Source organism: Leiobunum rupestre, chromosome 9, assembly GCF_980474605.1.
Source record: "Leiobunum rupestre chromosome 9, qqLeiRupe1.1.hap1, whole genome shotgun sequence".
Taxonomy (NCBI): domain Eukaryota; kingdom Metazoa; phylum Arthropoda; class Arachnida; order Opiliones; family Sclerosomatidae; genus Leiobunum; species Leiobunum rupestre.
This window is the reverse complement of record NC_143392.1, coordinates 54,414,801-54,438,217: the sequence shown is the minus strand read 5'-3', so window position 1 is coordinate 54,438,217 and position 23,417 is coordinate 54,414,801. Positions and strand designations below refer to the sequence as shown.

The window sequence follows — 23,417 nt, the reverse complement described above, 5'->3', positions numbered from 1 at the left end:
TAGAAAATGTCATATCTAGCTTCAATTTGTCACGCGTGTTAAGCTGTCTAAATGCCGAAGGGCATTTGGTAAACAAATCGGTAACTTATAATTTATCGACTTCTGTAACCACTGTTTTTGGTTTAAAATGGGATTTAAAAATGTCCCACTGTGCAAACGTTAACCCAAATTATATTAAAACAAGAGACTACGCTAAGACTGTTAAATATAAACTTAAAGCTGGTGAAAACCCTCTAGGAATGAATAACGCTGAGATTGGTCAGAAATTAACTGTCAAATATGTACCCCGAATTGGGTCAATGGAACCGCATTTAAATTGGAAATTAATTTTTAATAGAATTGGGTCTCGATCTATAGAAGGACATAAACGCGACTTCTTGTTTAAAATTTTATACAACGTTTTAACAGTAAGAGACATTTTATACAGTCGCCATGTGGCGAAAACCAGATCATGCCCAATGTGCACCAACAACGAGACGGTTGTCCATCTTTTTTATCAGTGTGACAACGCTAAATTGCTTTTGAACGATTTACGAACTTATTTTAATGTTAAGTATCTCTCTGTGCAATCTGTTTTGTACCACGTTCCACTTCCGGTCCCTATAGCGCTTGTTTATCTATTTTCCATAATACTCACTGAGACCAAGTATCAAATCTGGAAAGCCAGAAACAACAAATTGTTCGAAAACAAATTCGTCCCTGCCTTTGTCATCAAAGAAAGAGTTCGTCACGAAGTGTTGAAGCGAGCTCGTGCCGACATTGTGCGCTTTCCGCGGCCAGTCTTTGAACTGAAATGGTGCGCGCAAGAAAAGTCAATCATTAAAATAAATAACAATAATTTATTATTGTTATTCTAAAATGTCTGAACTATAAAATTTTCAAAAATGTTAAATATTTAGTTTCAGCTGATAATAAGTAAATACATAAAAACAAAATAGTCTATCTACTTGGAAAACGTTGCACCGATAGGATAATCTTGGTTGTTTAACGAAAGATTAATTTCAACCTACTTTGACAATACCAGGGATATTTACATATACAATGTATTTTAATTTTTTGTCTTGCCCGAAAGCACAAAATTAAATTCCCGTACGTGGAAAAACGCTGATTATGTTAAATTACATATACTTACGAATATACTTATACACTTTTGAGTATAAATTTTTGTTAAAATTGCTTGACCTGAAAAGAAAACTTGATTAATTAATTCATTTTTTTGTATTTACTTTGCATGTAATAACCTAAAAAAGAATATTTATTTTGTAATTGTTCAATTGCCACCGATAATTTTATGTACGCGAAAGCTTTACAACTATCAAGTTTCTAAGAACCAATATTTTTTCTGACGCGGTGTTTTTTCAAAACACGAAAGTTTAAACTATATTTCCGCTTTTCAATTGCTCGCGATAATTTAAAACCTTAATAACGCGAACAATGTAATTTTGACTGTTTTCAAATAAACAAATTCAGTATCTGTTCTTATCAGCTTAATATCTGATACGGGTCCCATCGGGGCCCAAGATATTAAATTTATTTTTGGACGGCGGCGGAGAGGTCGGAGCTTGCTCCACCTCCGCCACGGGTTGGCCTGGTATTGCAGTTCTTCCAGGATTGGCCCACCTCGCTCAATGAATCTAAAATCAAACACCATTTTTATATATATATATATATTCCTGACGTCATAAGAGGGAAAGTCGTCATTGGCTAGTAGATCATTTTGAAGATTCGGACGGACTTGTTTTGTAATTTTTTACCTTAATTGTCGTACGTTACCAACGGTATGATTTTTTAAGTCACTTTATTTACTAACAAAAGACATGATTAGGAGTTCACAGCTGGCCGCTTTTCGACATTCGCTTTGGCAACACGTCTTCCCCTTTAAAAAAATTACCCCCTCCCAAACAATGGTAACTCCGTTCTCGAAACGGACACCATATAGGTTATTTACATCGAGTTACCTAGCGAGGATTGCGGTACTATCGCTGTAGAAATAGGGGACTGTTAAAAGCGGGATGGTTTGGAAAAAACGAGTTTTTGTGTTGCTGATGCCGGGGCGCGTACTACGTGGCAACCACGGTCAATTCGTTGTGCCATATCTCATGACACCTCTCTACAGCTATTCTGGTAAGCGTGCAGGAGGAAACTCCGTATGATCAAGATCTTACTTTTTCTAATTATCGATTAAGCACGGTTCCATGTTGCCACTTATTAAAAAAAAAAGACCCAGAGAAAACCGAAGATAAATTATGGCCTTGGCAAACTAGTTAGAAACAGCGTAAAAGAAAATATTTAAAAATACACAAATTTTATTAATAAGACTCAAATACCGCGTTAATGGAAAAAAAGAGGGAGAGAGGAAGAGAGCATCTACCGGCACGCCGTGTTCCCCGGTGGTCTCCCTCCCAAGAAATGACCCCACTCGACGCGGCTTACTGTCGTTGATGGGTCGAGAACCAAAGTATTTCGCGTGATATTACCGTTGACGGCTGAAAACGCTCGACGGCCGTCGATCTTTTTGTTTAAAATCAAGAAGTTGCCTTATTTGGTAAGACGTGATGGTTATACTAGCTGTCATCTCCAGCCACGAGCAATCTCCTTAAACATAATTATGAAATAAATGAATGCTCAATCTCACTCTTTTTCTTTTTCAACCACCAAAGCCCCCTTCACCGGTTATCGCTTGTCGGCCTTTTGGCTAAGATCAAAGTGTAGTATCTGTTTCCAGCTATTTCGCTGAAATCCTGGCCGAAAGGCCGTTAAGCGAGTATCCCAGCTCTACAGCTAGTTCCTGTGATGCATACTTACCTGCCGGTATCCTGACGTACCCGTCCCCGTTCCTGTTCCTCTTCCTGTGCCTGCTCCTGAGGCTGCTGCCGCTGTTCCTGGTTCCGTTACTGATCCTGGTTCCGCTGCTGTTCCTGCTGACACTTATTTGTCGCTGCTGTTCCGGACTTCTACGCTGTATCCTGAACTGATTGATTTCTGCCACTACTACTTGACGCAGTTCCTTCCTGGGACTTGCCTTCACCTGACGACCCCTCTAAAGCCATCATGGGTGCAGAGGTGAAGAAACGGACTACTCGCCTGGAAGTAAACACGGACTTCTTGGAAGTTGCCGGAACCTTCCACGAGAAACTGGGAACGGAATGCATAGACACGTTGCAATCCGTGGGTAAAGACTCGTTCCTTCTGACATTTACAACCCTGGAATTCCTACAACAAGCCATATCTTATGGAGAACTAACGATCGCAAACAAGACCTGTAGAATCACCAGCGTAGAAGATGACGGCGTCTGGCTGACCATTAAGCACTAACCATCATGGATCCAATGGGATGCCATATTAACCAACATACGGAAATATGGAGAAATTAAAGCACATCGCTCAGACGAGTATAAAGAATTAAAGGGCATCAAGAATGGAGATAGAATGGTAAAAATAAAAATTTCTCAGACAATACCTAATGTACTTTACTTTGGAAGGACCCGACCCCTGGTATATTATACCGGGGTTGCCAAGAAGTGCTTCATTTGTGAAGAAGAGGGGCACTTTGCCTCTACCTGCGGAAAAAAGAATAACCAGACGACCGAGAAGACAAAACCCCGAACAAACGACAACTTACCCAAAGATCCTGAAATAACTAAAAACTCCACACCTATACTCACCAACGCCACCATTCGAGACGATATCCTGAAAGAAAACCAAGAAAATCAAACAAGTAACTTACCCATACTTACCGCAGCCGACGTATCAAAAAGCTCTGAAGAGAGCTGGACGATGACGTCACCCGAACCATCCAAGAAGAACCCAGATCCTCCAGTCCAAACCAGTCAATACTCCAATGCCCTGAAAACCGCTCCCAAACCCGATGAACCTGAAAATCAATCTAAATCAACAAGCAGTGAACCAAAAAAGAACAACTCCGACTCCGGTACCACCTCAAAAGAAATCACCGCAACAGCCAGACCTCCATATGATCCTACGACCTGGATACCAGGAACGAAACCACCTCTAAAGCATTTAAACAAACAAGAACTACAGATGCTTATCGAACACATGGCCAGGACGGTAATGTTAACTGGTCCATAGGCAAATACTTTGCCGAAATTAAACTAGAAATTCAAAACTACCAAAAACGCCCACGCAGTACCACTCCCACCAAAGAAGCCAAAAAAGGGAAATCTTCACGTTGAAGTTTTTATTGATTTTAAACTTAACCTCTGTTTTAATTCTATGAACTAATTAGTTTTATACTTTTTAATTTTTGTAACTATTTATTGACCTGTTTTAATTTAAACTAATTAAAAAAACAGGAACTATCTGACAGGGTACTGTATTTTATTGAAATTTTTAATAAACAAATTCAGTATCTGTTTTTATCAGCTTAATATCTGATACGGGTCCCATCGGGGCCCAAGATATTAAACTTATTTTTGGACGGCGGCGGATAGGTCGTAGCTTCCTCCACCTCCGCCACGGGTTGGCCAATGTATTCCGTGTGATATTACCGTTGACGGCTGAAAACGCTCGATGGCCGTCGATCTTTTTGTTTGAAATCAAGATGTTGCCTTCTTTGGTCAGACGTGATGGTTATACACGCTGTCATCTCCAGCCACGAGCAATCTGCTTAAACATAATTATGAAATATATGAATGCTCAATCGCTTCTCGGCCTTTTGGCTAAGATCAAAGTGTAGTATCTGTTTGCTCCTTTCTTCAAAGCCAAAGGTCGGGAACCGTTTTTCACCCGTATACGGGAAGTGTACTTACCTGCATTGCTGCTGTTGTTCCAGTCGTGTTGTTCCTGCTCGCCGTAGTCCACCGCCCGAGGGAGCGCCGTCTGGCGTTTCCCAAAGTCAACCATCGCTCCCGATGTCCGAGCGTGATGCCATGCCACCACTCTCGCCAGGGATTCCGGACCACCAAGCTCCTGCTCCTGATCCGGCGTCAGCTTCAGCCCTCAAAGCCGCTACAGCCCGAATACGCTTCGACGGCGTCAACTTGGAAGCCCTAGCTTCAGCTTTACTCGACCACAATGGCCCAAGCAACATCACCGTTTTTCAAATGGTGGCTAATTCTGAAGCCTTGATCACCTTCAAGGATGTGACCAGCTTTCAGAGGGCCGTGGATAGTGGAGTCGTTGTTGGTGGCAAACCACTCGATGTTGTGGGTATCGTTGACCCGACTACCTACATTACGGTCAAAAATGCCCCGAGCTGGTGGGAGTTGGCCGTCTTGAAAAAAGCACTGCGGACAAGCTGTGATGTCCTATCGGAGACTTGGGAAACGTACCAAACAGGCGTCCTAAAAGATCTTCGCACTGGAACAAGGAGGCTGCGGGTGAATGTCAGAGGCCCAATCCCGAACCTGATGACCATTGTTGGACATCGCATCGAAATCACTTACCGTGGAGTCCAGCGGATGTGTTTCTACTGTCATAAGGACACTTATCAGGTTCGGGATTGCCCGAAGAAAAAGAACAAGGCTCGTCAGCCTCCGGAGTCCAACCGAGAACCAATGCTAGCCTCCAGTAATTCGACACCTACTCCATTGGGAGTGATACCTACCAACGCCACCTCTCGAGAAGAAAACCTGCAAGAAAAATCACCGCGCATACCTGAAATACTTACCCAAGCAAACGACTCCAAAACCTCTGACAACAGCTTTTACCTGACAACACCTTCCCCAAATAAATCCGAATCTCCAGCCAAAATTTGTTCCTTTGCCCACGCCCTGAAATCACCGCCACATCACGATATCTTCAATCCAGAACCTGAAAGTGAAAACGACAACAATAAATCCGACAACAGCAAAAAAATAACCAGAACCGCAACAAGTATCAGATACGATCCATCAACCTGGAGGTATGGGCATACGCCAGACCTCAATCAGCTAACAAAATCCGAACTCCAAATCCTCTTCGACACAGTCCGAGCCAGACCTTCCACAAGTAATATTCCATTAAACCAGAAAGCAGACCAACTCCTCGTTAACATCAGTGAAACCCTATTATCCCAGCAAAAACGACGACGCAGTACCACTCCCGAAAAAGAAATGAAGAAAGGAAAAAATATGTTATAAAATTTAAATTTTAAATTTTAATATAATTTTATACTCGATTTTAAATGCAATGAACCCTTTTATTTTTTTTTTAACGATTGTTCGCGTTAACTTATACAATTTTAACACGCGAACAAAAGCAAATGACGACAAATGTAAACATGTAAACATTACTGAACATTAATAAATAAATTCAGTATCTGTTCTTATCCTCAGAGAGAGCAGTCGCACTGTTTTGGGCTCCATCTTTTTCGTTCGTAACAACGGTTTTTTCGCAGTCCGCCATTTTTTAGGGGGCGTTTTCTCGTTAAAGGCGTTAAGCCTAGTTTTGTTTTATAGCTGATTTTAACTAAATTTTTCTGTGTTTAATTTACGTTTAAGCTCCCTTTTGGGAGTAGTTATTTTAAGTTCCTTTTCGCAATGATGGCGTCGTCAACCCTTCGACGCTCTACTTGCCGGGTCACTCTCCACCATGGCATCCAGTATATGGACCTCGCCAAAGCTCTGTATGCACAAGTGTCACCGAATTACATCCATGCCATTCAACCCTTGGGTAAAAATATTTTCCAAGTGACTTTTAAAAGTGAAGATTTTTTCAATAAAGCTATGGACAAGGGCCTCGTCCACATGAGTGGGGAAGACTACGAGTTCAACCATGTCGTTGGTTTAACCAGGTGGATAGTTGTCCGAGATGTTCCAGTTTGGGTCGACCGGGTAGCCTTTCTAACGGCGTTCAAACCCTATGGTGAAATCCTGAGATACGACGAAAAATTTTTTTCTGAACTACCCGGTGTCAAGACGGGAAGTCGTAAAATTCAAATCAGATGTTGGTCCAAAATGGCATTCCAAACATCTTGAAAGTCGGGCAAGGCCACAGAGCTAGAGTATTCTACCCTGGAGTTGAATTCCTCTGCTTTAAATGCAAGAACAAAGGTCATAAGTTCAACGATTGCCCAGAGCGTAAACAGAAGGAAACCGTCCAGAAGCCCGAATTCTCGAATACAGGAATTCAGTCAACGTCCGACAACCAAGATGATGTCGCCATGGATACTCCATCACCAAGTAACCAGGAAGAAACGCCTCAAGACGTAGCCAGTCCAGTTGCTACCAGTATCAACAACGGTCCAGCTTCGACAGGGTCTACGACCAACGCCACCATCAGCGACCATGACGACCTCGTGAGGGAGCTCAATAAGCCACCAAACGAAACTGATAACTTCGACAACGACCTTACCTCGTCCAGTGCTAAGACTTTTTCAACAATGGTTCAAACCATTACGCCAACATCGGGAAACCAGGCCATATCCAGTGTGAAGAAACGGTGCAACAGTCAATCCCCGAACCTGAAAGAAAAGAAAAAATCCAAGTAATAAATTAAAAGACCTACGAACACTTACCGACCCAAAACTCTTTTATTAACTTTTGATACCACGAACTTCCTTTCGTTTACATTTTTATAAAAAAATAATGACTATTACAAATTTAAATATAGGTTCTTTTAACGTGAATGGGCTACGCGACCAGCATAAACACATTGACATAGCGTCAATATTGTATTCCATAAATTTTGATTTCGTAATGCTGCAAGAAACTCACTTAATGCGCCAAGATAATTGGCAAATTTTTAATCAAAACTTTCACATGTATAAAACCTTTTATAGCGAGGGATCGGAGCGTTCGAGAGGTACGGCGATTCTTATCCACAAGTCTCATGACACTAACATCTCCGTCGACGTTTCCATTGGAAATAAAAGAATTCGCATCATTTCCATATACGCACCTAATAACATCACAGAACGAAGACTCTTTTTTACCCAGCTTTACCAATTTCTCGAAGGACCATATGACCATCTCATCCTGGGAGGCGACTTTTACTGCATAATGAATCCCGACCTTGACAAGGAGGGCGGCACTATATTCAAGGACAACAGCGTCGACGAGCTGCGTAAGCTAATAACTGATCTTAACCTCACAGACTCTTTTCGGAAATTACACCCTCAGCGCCAGGAGTATACCTGGGCTTCATCACTCGTTAAAAGCCGACTAGACCGGATCTACTTACCAGACAGCGAAGACATCCAACCTCGGTCGTTCGACGTCATATCGTTCGGCAGAGGTAATTACAATATTTCAGACCACCAACTCTTACACCTGAACTTTAAATTAACAGCGACTATACAGCGAGGGCGAGGCATTTGGCGCCTCAACGACACCCTCCTGCAGCCAGAGACCCCTGGTGACGATACCATTGATCAAAAAATTAAGCAGTTAGCCGGAGAGGTAAAAAGTCGTGAGGCATGGGACATTTAAAAAAAAAGCAAGTGACATCTTCAAAGCCGAAGGCAAGCGGCGGGCGTCCAATTCCCGGAGGGAGTCGGCGATTTCCCGCTGGGCCCTAGATAAAATTAAAAAATCAGATAAAAAAGACCTACTTACCATTTCGATCGAAGAGGAAATCCGCACACTCCAACTAGTTGAATACCAAAAACGCTACCTTACCAATAAAACCAGAATGTCCGCAAACCAGATCTCTGGAGAAGAAACATTCTCCGCAGATTTTACCGCCAGTTCAAGTCCAACAGAACACGTTCAGACATCACAGCTGTAAAAAAGAATGCTATTACTACCACAAAACAAGACCAAATAACTAAACATTTTATAGACTTTTACACAGATCTTTTCAAACTTGAACCAGTTGACGACCCGAAACCCTTCTTTTCACTCAGTCTTGCTACACTTACCAAAGAACAAAGCACGAACCTAGACGATATTATAACCATCGCCGACGCAACAGCCGCCCTTAAATCCATCAAGTCCGGAAAAGCCCTAGGTCTCGACGGGCTTACAGCAGCTTTCTATAAAAAGTATTGGTCAACTATTGGGCCAATACTTACGACAGTATTTAACGAATCCCTATCAGAAGGTCATCTCCCGGAGTCTATGACGCAAGGAGTAATTACGCTGATTTGCAAAGACGAGTCTCGGAAGGACGAAATGGACGTCCGGCGCCCAATCACCTTGCTAGATTACGACCGAAGAATCCTGGCAAATTTTTTTGAAAAAAGAGCATCAGCCGCCGCATCTGATCTCATTAGCCCACAACAAACGTGCGGTGTGCGTGGTAGGAACCCGACACTCAACCTCATTCTTCTGCGTGACCTAATCACCGACATTAATGACCGTAAAGGTTGCGCATTCCTTCTCTCCATAGACTTCAACAAAGCATTCGATCGCCTTAGCCATAGTTTCATCCTTGCAACGCTACACAGATTCGGGTTTGGACCCCGCTTCATCAATGCCATAAGAGTAATGTACAGTAAGAACACCAGCACCATACTTATAAACGGTCATCTATCTGAGCCATTTGCAATAGGGAAAGGAGTCCGCCGGGGCTGCCCACTCTCGCCACTCCTTTTCTGCCTCGCAGTAGAAACACTTCTGGTCCAAATTACAATTGCAATCAGAGGAATTTACTCAACAGGATCACAAGCTAAAGCTAAAATAAAGTATATCGCACACGCCGACGACGTCAACTTGACGGTTACCGATGCAGACTCGATCACGCCACCATGGATGTCGGAAAAAGCTACTGTTCAGTCTCGGGCAGTAAAGTAAACTGTCAGAAATCCAAAGTTGTCCGGATTGGCAAAGAAATACCAGCTTCTGGAGTTCCTCTAACAATTCCACAGACCAACAACACTGTGAAGATTCTAGGGATTTACTTTTGTAAAACCGGCACCCATAACTCAAACGAACCTTACTTTTTACAGAAATTCCTCGAATCCTTTCATCCCTGGAAAAACCGCGAAATATCACTGATTGGAAAAGCGCAACTCATTTAACAAATCGCCGTACCCAAGATCGAATATGCCGTTTCCATGTTAACCTTCACTAACAAATCACTAATCGAAATGACTAGAACTATCTTCCACTTCATCTGGCAAGGAAAACAGGAGACCATAGCACGCTCAACCCTGGTGCTTTCTACCGGGTCCGGCGGAATTGGCGCTCCTGACCTGGAAACCACCCTTGAAAAGGCAGCAGTAAGAAAAATCTTTAATTGTCTACAGAACAAAAATCACCCAGTCCACGACAGTATCATCTATAATTTCTCAACAACCAGCAAGACCCTTTTCAATATCCCATGGAATCCAAAGAAACCACACGCTCCCAAAGTTCACCGCAATTACCGCCAACTTAAAGACTCCATCCTGAAAATAAAGAAAAGATTAAAAAACAAAAATCTTACCCTTACTAACGATGAAATATTCCTTTGTCTCCAGCCTTCCACAATACCTCGAATCGTCAGTTTAACACCGCAAACCAATTGGCCATTGACCTTCAGAAGAACCAGCTCTAAATCCATCGAAACTTCTCGCCGCGACCTCTGCTACAAAATCGTCCACCAAGGTCTCCCGACCAGAGACGTCCTCCACCTTAGAAACATGAGTAAAACCAGTCATTGCCCCAGATGTCCTCAAGCAGAAACTCCTGTCCACCTATTCTACCATTGCACGCCAAGCAAGCTCATCTGGAACCACATACGCATATTTCTTAACGTCAACTTCATCTCTTGGTCCACGGTATTCTACCATACGCCTCTTCCTGTCTCGCTGAACTTAATCTATGCAACCTCGATTTTAATTTCTGAAGCAAAATTTCAGTTATGGAAATCTCGCAACAACCTTATCTTCGAAAACAAACAAGATAGCGCAAGTCTCATCCTTCAACGCATCCGCTTTCACCTACTAAGACGAATACAATTAGACCAGATGCGCCTCAACACCACCGACTTCCTACGCCACTGGCAATACGAAGTTGTTCCATTCATCGACGCTGCCTCTCGTTCGCTTCGACTCCTTTTTTAGTTAATATTTTTTGCTATATGTCTTACTTTACTTAATTGGCTTTTTACTCTATATAAAGAATTTGTTAAATATTTAGATTAGTTGTGTTTAAAAATATTAAGATGTTCGCGTTAATTTAATTAATCAATAACACGCGAACAAAAGTAAATGAACAGTGTACACTTGTAAAACGAACGTAACTTTTAATAAACAATGAAAAGTATCTGTTCTTATCCTGATGACTATCAACGGGCATCGTATATAAATAACATACCGTGGCGTCCAGATGATGTGCTTTTTTTGCCACAAAGACAATCATCAGGTTCGGGATTGCCCGAAGAAAAAGAAGAAAAAACAGCCCATCACTATTGAGGCAGTTGACAACACATCTGACGACGCAATGGGAGAAAAAGAATATGACTTTTCGGAAGATAGCTGGGAGCTAGCCTCTCAAAAGTCTTTTTCAGATTTCCTTGAATCTGCTGCCACAACATCAAGCTATGCAAACGCGTTAAAATCGCCACCACAACAAGAAGATATCGAACCTATGGTAGGGCTTCAATCACCTACTAGAATATTGGAACACTACAGACGCCGCCGGAAAAAAAAGGAGCCATCAAAGGAAGAATTATCGGAATTCGTGAATAAAGCTAAAACCTTTACCTCCACAGACCAAGAGAAGGCACTGACTTTGGCCCAGCCGTATTTCCAAAGCCGCGCCAAACGACGACCAAGTCCTTCCGGCTACAAAGAACCTAAAAAAAGGGAAAAAATCGAACTTTAACTATTTGTATTTGGAAATTTATTTTCGTAAGTTTTAATACTTTTTTATTTACAATTTAAAAGATATTTAAACGTTTATTGTTTTTTTAAATGCGTTTTAATTATTTTTAATTTCGTCTAAAAAGTATTTTTACGTTTTATGTTTGTTTTATACTTACCTGATATACCTGTAACCTTGGAATTACTTTAAACCTGAAAAAAAAGATAAATTAATGTTAAAATTACTAGCTTAAAAATATAAAAAGAACTTTATACTCACCTTGACTTGAGAAAGCGTATCGCGTAACTCATAAAACCTGTTATAACTGAAATGTTAAAAACGAAATCTTTCAAAATGAAACGCTCTATTATACAAAAAAGACTGTTCACGATAATTTAAAATAATTTAATTCGTGAACAAAATATGACGAAAAACGTAAATATGTAAAACTTTACTGAAATATTAATAAACAAATTCAGAATCTGTTCTTATCAGCTTAATATCTGATACGGGTCCCATCGGGGCCCAAGATATTAAATTTATTTTTGGACGGCGGCGGAGAGGTCGGAGCTTGCTCCACCTCCGCCACGGGTTGGCCTGGTATTGCAGTTCTTCCAGGATCGGCCCACCTTGCTCAATGAATCTAAAATCAAACACCATTTATATATATATATATATATATATTCCTGACGTCATAAGAGGGAAAGTCGTCATTGGCTAGTAGATCATTTTGAAGATTCGGACGGATTTGTTTTGTAATTTTTTACCTTAATTGTCGTACGTTACCAACGGTATGATTCGCGTTGGCAACACGTCTTCCCTTTAAAAAATTACCACCTCCCAAAAAATGGTAACTCCGTTCTCGAAACGGACACCATATAAGTTATTTACATCGAGTTACCTAGCGAGGATTGCGGTACTATCGCTGTAGAAATAGGGGACTGTTAAAAGCGGGATGGTTTGGAAAAAACGAGTTTTTGTGTTGCTGATGCCGGGGCGCGTACTACGCGGCAACCACGGTCAATTCGTAGTGCCATATTTCATGACACTTCTCTACAGCTGTTCTGGTAAGCGTGCAGGAGGAAACTCCGTATGATCAAGATCTTACTTTTTCTAATTATCGATTAAGCACGGTTCCATGCTGCCAGTCCCAAATATTAGTTCCACATCAGTGTATTCGAATGGACAAAGCCATACACCCTAGTAGACACAGGTAGGCAAACTAATACAAAGCTTTTGAGGCTTTGTGATTTCTTATCGTTGGATATATAACTTGCCACCCTAAGTGAAAGAGTGGATGCCGCCCACCATCAGGAGACCCGGGTGGGCAAACTAATATAAAAACTGCTGAGCCCATGTGATTAGCTATAGTTAGATATACTATTTACCATCCTATGTTAAAGAGAGGCCACCGCCCACCCTCATGATACATGGGTGGGCAAACCAATTCATAAGCTGTTGAGGTCATTTATTGACTTAACTTGCAAGGTAATTTGACAAAAAGCTATATTTTAAATTTCGATCTATTTGTGGTAGAGCTATAAACGGGTAGTCTTTACGTGAACTTGTTTTGCGAATGGTATACGGCAAAGATTATCGTAATAAATATTTACCTTCATAGATATAAAACTACATATGCCCGAATGCCCCTAGTTTTTGGATGAGTATGGGAGTCCAATAATTAATAATGGCGGTACGTAAGTGTGTGAAGGGAAATAGAGTCTTCAATGCTTTAAATTTTTAAGCGTACGCGTGTTCTTAATAATATAATACCTTCTCCCGATTGTGACTTCAATGTATAATTGTTTCTCTATGGTTCTATTGCTTTTATTACCCAAAAGGAAGTTCGTCAGTGTGGATTGAACTCGTAGTTTGTCTTGAACCTTTTGTTTGGTGTAACGAGTGATGAAGTTTTTTAATGTCTCTTGTTGATTTATTTAAATAAGAAAATAAGTATCTCATTGTGAGACTTTTAGAACATTTATAAGTACATATGGGGAAGGGGGCATTTAAAATTTTCGAACTCGTTTATTCGAGTACTCACTTTCAAGCGAGGCATCTTAAGCGAGTGTGCCCTCCTACCACTGCTCACCACCCGAACATTTAAAATTTTCGAGCTCGTTTATTCGAGTACTCACTTTCGAGCGAGGCATCTTAAGCGAGTGTGCCCACCTACCACTGCTCACCACCCGAACATTTAAAATTTTCGAGCTCGTTTATTCGAGTACTCACTTTCGAGCGAGGCATCTTAAGCGAGTGTGCCCACCACCCACCGCCCACCACCCACCACCCGACGCGAAGTTTGAGGTTCACTTGACCTTAAATTTCGGAAAATATACGTAAAATAAGGCGTAAAAACGGACCAGAATTTCGACAACTTAACTAGCCAACTCCTCCCGCGCCGCTTAAACTAACGAGAATACAGTAGAAGTTCCGAACTTATTTTGGGAAGCTTCAGTGGCCGAGAGCGTAAAGGCGTCATTGTTCGGGGTTTTTGACTGTAAGTTCGAATCCCGGTTTCGCCAAAACTTCAATTTATTTTCGCAGCGCCATCTGCCGTGTCGTTGCTTTCCACACCAAACAAACAAACAAACAAACACACAACACTTAACGACAATCCGTCCATAGCAATAGTCCCACTTCGATATACAGGGTCTTTTTTTTGCTCGGAAAAGTGTTTTTTTTCAAAAACTATTTATAGTACCGATTTCAAATTTGGAAGGTCAATTCTCTATAACGGGGGACATCAGTTTGAGAAATTTGAGCGTTTTCGGTAATGTTTTTCACCAATTTTGAAAAATTATTTTTCGACCACTAGGTGCGAGATAAAAAATTTCTATTATAAAGTTGTAGGCCGTCATCGAAAACCCTTAAAAATTGTTCACTCAACGAAAAACAACTTATTTATCAGTGAAAATTCGAGCTTGAAAAATTTACAAGTTGGTGAAGCCAAATTACGATTGTTTGAAACGATAATTGAAAAGGGAACAAGTCTAATACAAAAGTAGTAGAGTTTTCACACTTGAAAAAATGTACACGTTTGGTTTTTAAATGCAGATATTTTATTCACGCTTTCTCTACCATTTCTGGTGTGACGTCTCGGCAAGCACTGATTATTCGTCTAATGAGTTCCTCCCTAGTTTCAATGGGCGTGGCGTATACCTTTGCTTTAACGAATCCCCAGAGAAAATAATCCAAATTACGATTGTTTGAAACGATAATTGAAAAGGGAACAAGTCTAATACAAACGTAGTAGAGTTTTCATACTTGAAAAAATGTACACGTTTGGTTTTTAAATGCAGATATTTTATTCACATAAATTCTTACAAAACATTTTCAATAATATCACCATTGGCTGCAACACAGGTTTGTGCGCGGACAATTAAGTTCTCAAACGCTTTCTCTACCATTTCTGGTGTGACGTCTCGGCAAGCACTGATTATTCGTCTAATGAGTTCCTCCCTAGTTTCAATGGGCGTGGCGTATACCTTTGCTTTAACGAATCCCCAGAGAAAATAATCCAGCGGTGTTAGGTCAGGTGACCTTGCTGGCCAATGCACTGGACCATTTCTCCCTATCCACCTTTCAGGAAACTCGTTGTTGAGGTGCTCAGTTACTTGCCGGGAAAAATGCGGAGGGGCGCCATCTTGCTGAAACCACAACTGACGTCTTTCAGCCAATGGAAGGTCGTCGATTGCGTCACTCAGTTCGTTCTGTAGAAAATGTAAATACCTTTGGCCGTTGAGGTTCGTCGGCAGGAAAAAGGGACCAATCAAACGGTTTCCAACAAGTCCAACCCAAACATTGACCCGTTCAAATTGAACCTGGTGATGCTATTCAAAACCCCAATGTGGGTTGATGTCAGACCAAAGATGGCTGTTTTGATGATTAAAGGGCCCATCTCTAGAAAATGACGCTTCGTCGGAGAACAAAACATGGCGCAAAAATTGTCTATCTTCTTGGACAGCATTTAGTAACCAGTTGCTAAATTCATAACGTCTTTGATGGTCTCCGTCAATTAGTCCTTGGTGGAGCGTAGCTCTGTATGGGTGATAGCGATTCTTACGAAGAATTTTCCACACACGATTTGCAGAACAACAAAAATCAGCAGCGGCGTTAGCGCAACTGTGACGAGGATATGCCACAAAGTACGCGAGTACATTGTTCTCGAAGTCTAAATCCGGTTGACCCAATCCGCGAAACCTAGGTTGCAAGTTACCAAATTGATTGAAATCGTGAATTGCTCGTCTTACTGTATTTACAGATGGTGCTCCATTTGGATGTCTTTCTGCGAAGATTTCAGTCACTCTTCTAAGGTTTTGCGCTGCTTCTCCATAGTAAATGGCAACTATCTCGGTACGCTCAGCTACTGAATAACGAGGCATTGTTCGAAATATTATCAAACACTGATAATAATCTCCCAAAGTTTTCCTTTAAATACCCAATGCATGTTTAGGATTGACCTATAGCCTCGTGGTTTTTAAATCCGGTCGTTTTTTTAACCAAAGTTTCAACTGGATTAGGTAATTCGGTTTCAATTATCGTTTCAAACAATCGTAATTTGGCTTCACCAACTTGTAAATTTTTCAAGCTCGAATTTTCACTGATAAATAAATTGTTTTTCGTCGAGTGAACAATTTTTAAGGGTTTTCGATGACGGCCTACAACTTTATAATAGAAATTTTTTATCTCGCACCTAGTGGTCGAAAAATAATTTTTCAAAATTGGTGAAAAACATTACCGAAAACGCTCAAATTTCTCAAACTGATGTCCCCCGGTATAGAGAATTGACCTTCAAAATTTGAAATCGGTACTATAAATAGTTTTTGAAAAAAAAAACACTTTTCCGAGCAAAAAAAAAGACCCTGTATATGTATCTCGATGTGGAACTAAAAAAGACCCAGAGAAAACCGAAGATAGAAGTCGTTGATGAGTCGAGAACCAATGTATTACGCGTGATATTACCGTTGACGGCTGAAAACGCTCGATGGCCGTCGATCTTTTTGTTAGAAATCAAGAAGTTGCCTTCTTTGGTCAGACGTGATGGTTATACACGCTGTCATCTCCAGCAACGAGCAATCTGCTTAAACATAATTATGGAATATATGAATGCTCAATTACACTCTTTTTCTTTTTCAACCACCAAAGCCCCCTTTGCCGGTTATCGCTTCTCGGCCTTTTGGCTAAGATCAAAGTGTAGTATCTGTTTTCAATAGTGCTATACGGAGATCTTAGTCGGGGGGCGAGAAGTGTTCTTACGCCTCTAAGGCGTGTTGTTGCTTCTTACCTGGCTCATCTGTCGCTGTTCTTTTGCTGAAATACTTGCCTGTTCTGTTTCTGCTCTGTTCCTGACTCGCACTGTCGCTGTGTTGCTTCCTGTCTCCGGTTTCACTTGCTGGTTCCTGTGACTGATTGCCGCACTCCTCCTAACTCTTCGGAGCTCGTCTCCACCGCCATCTCACCTAGCCACTATGGCTATGGAGCAGAAGAAATGGTCCGCCCGTCTAGAGGTTGACGCCGGTTTCCTCGACGTTGCCAAGGTCTTCCATGACAAACTTGGACCAGGCTGTATAGATACCCTTCAGCCAGTGGGTAAGGGTATCTACCTACTTACATTTACAACATTAGCGCTCCTGCAGCAAGCCTTTAGTTATGATGACTTAAAGGTGAATGACAAAACTTGCAAACTTTCACGTATGGAAGACGACGGCCTGTGGGTTACTATCAAGAATCTGCCTAAGTGGATCCAGTAGGACTCTGTTCTCAGCACGATGAAGCAGTTCGGGACGATAAAAACGCATCGTTTTGACGAGTATCCACAACTCAAAGGAGTCAAGAATGGCGACCGTATGGTCAAGATGAAAATAGAGAAGGATATTCCTAATGTTTTATTTTTCGGCAGAAGCCGTGCTTTAATTTTTTTCAAGGCGTTCAGAAGAAATGCTTTTTCTGTGACGAACCTGGGCATAACGTCTCGAATTGCGAGAAGAAAAAGCTGAAAGCTCTACAGAGGGCAGAAGAAACGAGGGTAGTCCAGACCCTGAATCTGGAATCGTCAACGGAGTTCCCAGTCTTAGGTGAAGAAGGTACTCAAGAAGAATCGGGTAAAACCCGATTACTGGTTAACCCAGCCAGCATCCCGGAAAAGGACGAGATTTTGATGATGGACGAAGACTCGGAAGCCCCTCGGGAAGAGTCATCTGATGACGCTTCAGATGCGTCAACTACCAACTCCGTACATGTTCGGAAGTCCCGAAGTCAGTCACGCCAGACTTCCAGTCAAGGCGCCAACAACTTCGCAGGAGCCGTTTAGCAACCTTCCAAAGCACCACCAACTAACTTAGCTTCATCCAGAAGTGACAGCGCCACCAGCCAGTCTAAAAGAGGACATAGTGGGTCGCCTAAGAATACCTCCAAAAGAGGCAAAAACAAGTCCAATTACAGACCAGAATACCTACCTGCATACTAACCGATTCACGAACCACCCTCAGAAGAACATCTACGTAAGAAGACAGAATTTTTATCCAACTTTTAATGACAATTTTTAAAATTAACGCACTTAACTCGAACGGTTTACGAGACCGTAAGAAGATGGAATCAGTCGCAGCTTTTATTATTACTAACGATATTGACATTTGTCTCCTCCAAGAAACACATTGGCAAAGAACGGACGATTGGTTTATTACCAAGAAAATTTTGCAAACTGCACTATTTATTATAGCAACGCACCATCTACAGCTTCTGGAGGTACTGCAATCCTGATCAAGAATAAATGGAAGTCCAATATTACGGGCTTGCGACCAGACAACAATGGAAGAGTCACAAGCATTAACATCGCCATTGACGGCCACACGATTCGTATTGTATTTATCTACGGTCGAACAAACCGGCGGAGCGCTTCAAGTTCTTCGGCAATCTACACGCCTTCTTCAATGGAAAGTTTAACCAAATAATTTCCGGTGGTGACTTGAACTGCGTTGAGAACCCGCTAATGGATAAGTTGGGAGGTAATCCAATTAGGGATAAAAGCATAACCGAACTTTCTTCCTTTTGTCAAGATTTCAGTCTATATGACGTTTGGCGAGCAACGAACCCCGGAAGAGGTACATACACTTGGCACTCAGCAGCAGTGGAAACTCGCTTGGACCGGTTCTACATTTCCAATCACTACAACATGAATCCAGTAATGTGCGAAATCGTATTGCTCAACTCACCTTTACGAACAGTCTCTGATCATGATAGTTTTCTACTATCACTGCATATCGATCCAAAAACTCCGAAAGGCGAAGGTGTCTCGAAACTGAATCCGACAATATTCGACGATAATGATTTGTCTACGAAATCTGCCGCGATGATTTGAAACGGAACTTAGAAGAGATTCTTGACAAAGTCCGAGGTCCGGAAGGGTGGGAGACCTGCAAGAAAGAAACAGCAACTTACATACGTAATCACTGCAAACACCGAGCGGTGGAAAAAAGGCAACGAAACGCCTTTCTTCGGTGGGCACTACAAAAAGTGTCCAACGTCAAAGAACACACCTTTGAATCGCGACAAGGCAAAGACGAGGTAGCCCAGTAACTGGCCGAACAAGGACGCCGAGAACTTTTGAAACGCCAGTCAACAGCGTTTGCGGAAACCCTACAAGGAGAAGAAACTTTCTCCGGAAAATTTTATAGACGAACAAGAGCCACGAGAAAAACCCATGAAATCCAAACAGTCAATACACCCAATGGTCCAGTCCATAGCCAGAAAGAGGTCAGCGACGTCTTCCGAAACTTCTACAACAACATATATGAAGAAAAACCTACAAGTAAAAACCATACTTACCTACTTGAAAACTTACCTGTTTTATCCAGTATAGACAAAGAATCCCTCGAAGGCCAAATTACCGCTGCTGAAGTGACTGAAGCTATGAAATCCATGAAAAACGGGAAGTCTCCAGGCCCGGATGGACTGGGAGTTGAATATTACAGTCACTTAGGGACCAAAATATGCCCAATTTTGGTGAGTCTCTTCAATGACATTTTGGAGACTGAACGCATGACGGAATCTTTCAAGACGGGAATAGTTACTATACTTTGTAAAGATCTCAACCAGCAAGAAAACCCTGAATTCTGGAGACCAATCACTCTCTTAAACCTGGACCGCAAACTTCTGGCAAAGATCCTCGAACGCCGCATCTCACGAGTAATTGAGTCTCTCATCGGAGAAAATCAATCCTGTGGGGTGAAAAAACGAAATCCATTTAACAACTTACTAATGCTACGGCATATCCTTGAGAGCCGAACGGAGAAGAACCAAGGCGACTACTTACTGGCAATAGACTTTCATAAAGCCTTTGATTCAATTGACCACACCCACCTATGGAAGACCCTGGAAGCTTTCGGCTTCGGGAACCGCTTCGTCGGATTCTTAAAGACGTTGTACAAGGACAACAATAGCCGTCTGGTAATTAATAAAGAACTTACGCCGAATTTTTACATAAGGAGAGGAGTCCGTCAAGGCTGCCCTCTGTCGCCGATTCTCTTTTGTCTAGTTCTGGAACCATTGCTGAGGACAATAATAAATTCGCACCATGTTACGGGAATTCACTGTCCCGGAACGGAAGCAACTCATGAACAAAAATATGCAGCCCACGCCGATGATTGTAATTTCATCATGGACGATGGAGCTAGCATCATACAAGCTATGCTTATTATCAAAGACTTCAGTGAATCTTCTGGCTGCCACCTCAACGTAAGAAAAACTAAAATTATACCTATTGGTTCCAGAATTCCAGAAGCACTGCCGGCGTCTTGTCCGATAAAGCATCTGGAAGAATCGGTAAAAATAATGGGAATGGTCTTTTCACCGACGGGTCTCCATTCCACGAACGAAAGACTACTGAGTCAACGTTTCGATGACACCATTTCCCAATTCCAGGGTATGGGTCTTTCCATGAAAGCCAGGACACAGCTGGTCAAACAGGTAGCTCTACCAAAATTACTCTATGGAGTTCCCCTCGTCAAATTTAACAAGCAAACACTTCAACGTCTGACGTCACACATGTTCCAGTTTATCTGGAACGGTGCCCAAGAGACGGTATCAAGGCTAACGGTGTACTTACCTACAGATCAGGGGGGAATGGGAGTTCCGAACCTAGATCTGGAAAGTCGAGCGATTGAAGTTTCCAAATATTTGGGAGTCCTAAAAAACGAGGGACATACAGCGCATCGAGCGGTCGTTTACAGCTTGTCAACATCCATCAAGACGCTTCTAGGTTTGAATTGGATTTCGAGCCATCCTCATGCATCAGAAGTCCACCGCAACTATACCGAGTTCCGGGATTCGATCCTGAAAATAAAAAATAAAATTAGTAAACCACAAACCATACTTACCTTGAATAATAACTCTATCCGTTGCAGTCTGGTACCGCCAGTGACGCCTCGATCTGTCTCCCTCAAGCCACATATCAATTGGCCAGTGGCGTTTCGCCGCTTGTCCTACAAACACCTGGAGGGTTCCCGAAGGGATCTTTGCTTCAAACTCGCCCATGAAGCGTTGCCGACCAGGGACGTACTTCATATCCGGCATATGACCAACACGAATAAATGTCAGAGGTGTCCTGAAATCTAGACGCCAGTTCATCTCTTCTACACCTGTGAAAACAACAAAATCATCTGGAACCACATCCGCAAATTTCTAAAAACCAAGTACTTGTCGTGGTCTATGGTGTTCTACCGTACTCCGCTGCCGGTATCGTTGGATTGCCTATATTCAACGACACTTATCCTGGCCGAGGTGAAATTCTAGATCTGGAAATCAAGAAATGCCCTGCTCTTCGATAAACGAAGGGACAATGCTAAAGTCATCATTGAAATAATACGGTATAATATCTTACGACGTGCCCAAGCTGACCACCATCGCTTTGATGAAGTAAACATTGGTGCAACGACCTGATTCCATGCATTGATGTTAATCAAGAATAATTGACACTTTTATTATAAAAACATTTTTTTTACTCTTTTATTATTTTTCAAGTAAATATATATATATTTTCTGAGTTCATTATATAGAATTTAGGAGGCTTGCGTTAATTTAAAAATAAGAATAACACGCGAACCAATTATGTAAAGTAGGGCAATGTATATTCATAACGAGCTTTTAATAAACAATTAAAAGTATCTGTTCTTATCAGCTTAATATCTGATACGGATCCCATCGGGGCCCAAGATATAAAACTTATTTTTGGACGGCGGCGGAGAAGTCGGAGCTTGCTCCACCTCCGCCACGGGTTTGCCTGGTATTGCAATTCTTCCAGGATCGGCCCACCTCTCTCAATGAATTTAAAATCAAACACCATTTTTATATATACAGGGTCTTTTTTTTTGCTCGGAAAAGTGTTTTTTTTCAAAAACTATTTATAGTACCGATTTCAAATTTGGAAGGTCAATTCTCTATACCGGGGGACATCAGTTTGAGAAATTTGAGCGTTTTCGGTAATGTTTTTCACCAATTTTGAAAAATTATTTTTCGACCACTAGGTGCGAGATAAAAAATTTATATTATAAAGTTGTAGGCCGTCATCGAAAACCCTAAAAAATTGTTCACTCGACGAAAAACAATTTATTTATCAGTGAAAATTCGAGCTTGAAAAATTTACAAGTTGGTGAAGCCAAATTACGATTGTTTGAAACGATAATTGAAACCGAATTACCTAATCCAGTTGAAACTTTGGTTAAAAAAACGACCGGATTTAAAAAACACGAGGCTATAGGTCAATCCTAAACATGCATTGGGTATTTAAAGGAAAACTTTGGGAGATTATTATCAGTGTTTGATAATATTTCGAACAATGCCTCGTTATTCAGTAGCTGAGCGTACCGAGATAGTTGCCATTTACTATGGAGAAGCAGCGCAAAACCTTAGAAGAGTGACTGAAATCTTCGCAGAAAGACATCCAAATGGAGCACCATCTGTAAATACAGTAAGACGAGCAATTCACGATTTCAATCAATTTGGTAACTTGCAACCTAGGTTTCGCGGATTGGGTCAACCGGATTTAGACTTCGAGAACAATGTACTCGCGTACTTTGTGGTATATCCTCGTCACAGTTGCGCTAACGCCGCTGCTGATTTGGGTTGTTCTGCAAATCGTGTGTGGAAAATTCTTCGTAAGAATCGCTATCACCCATACAGAGCTACGCTCCACCAAGGACTAATTGACGGAGACCATCAAAGACGTTATGAATTTAGCAACTGGTTACTAAATGCTGTCCAAGAAGATAGACAATTTTTGCGCCATGTTTTGTTCTCCGACGAAGCGTCATTTTCTAGAGATGGGCCCTTTAATCATCAAATCAGCCATCTTTGGTCTGACATCAACCCACATTGGGGTTTTGAATATCATCACCAGGTTCAATTTGAACGGGTCAATGTTTGGGTTGGACTTGTTGGAAACCGTTTGATTGGTCCCTTTTTCCTGCCGACGAACCTCAACGGCCAAAGGTATTTACATTTTCTACAGAACGAACTGAGTGACGCAATCGACGACCTTCCATTGGCTGAAAGACGTCAGTTGTGGTTTCAGCAAGATGGCGCCCTTCCGCATTTTTCCCGGCAAGTAACTGAGCACCTCAACAACGAGTTTCCTGAAAGGTGGATAGGGAGAAATGGTCCAGTGCATTGGCCAGCAAGGTCACCTGACCTAACACCGCTGGATTATTTTCTCTGGGGATTCGTTAAAGCAAAGGTATACGCCACGCCCAT

The 23,417-nt window shown here is 41.7% G+C and overlaps 2 non-coding genes and 4 pseudogenes across 2 annotated transcripts; all 6 read left to right on the top strand.

The window, feature by feature from the left end:
* The first annotated feature begins 1,436 nt into the window (after nt 1-1,436).
* LOC149930930 (U2 spliceosomal RNA) lies at nt 1,437-1,625 on the top strand. The gene has a single exon (XR_016476471.1). It is a non-coding gene; the product is annotated as a U2 spliceosomal RNA (small nuclear RNA).
* A 2,710-nt stretch (nt 1,626-4,335) lies between these two features.
* LOC149930929 (U2 spliceosomal RNA) lies at nt 4,336-4,494 on the top strand (annotated as a pseudogene).
* A 165-nt stretch (nt 4,495-4,659) lies between these two features.
* Nucleotides 4,660-4,741, top strand: LOC149930928 (U2 spliceosomal RNA; annotated as a pseudogene).
* A 7,373-nt stretch (nt 4,742-12,114) lies between these two features.
* Nucleotides 12,115-12,303, top strand: LOC149930927 (U2 spliceosomal RNA). The gene has a single exon (XR_016476445.1). It is a non-coding gene; the product is annotated as a U2 spliceosomal RNA (small nuclear RNA).
* A 4,529-nt stretch (nt 12,304-16,832) lies between these two features.
* On the top strand, nt 16,833-16,970 carry LOC149930926 (U2 spliceosomal RNA; annotated as a pseudogene).
* A 4,835-nt stretch (nt 16,971-21,805) lies between these two features.
* Nucleotides 21,806-21,985, top strand: LOC149930925 (U2 spliceosomal RNA; annotated as a pseudogene).
* The last annotated feature ends 1,432 nt before the right edge of the window (nt 21,986-23,417 follow it).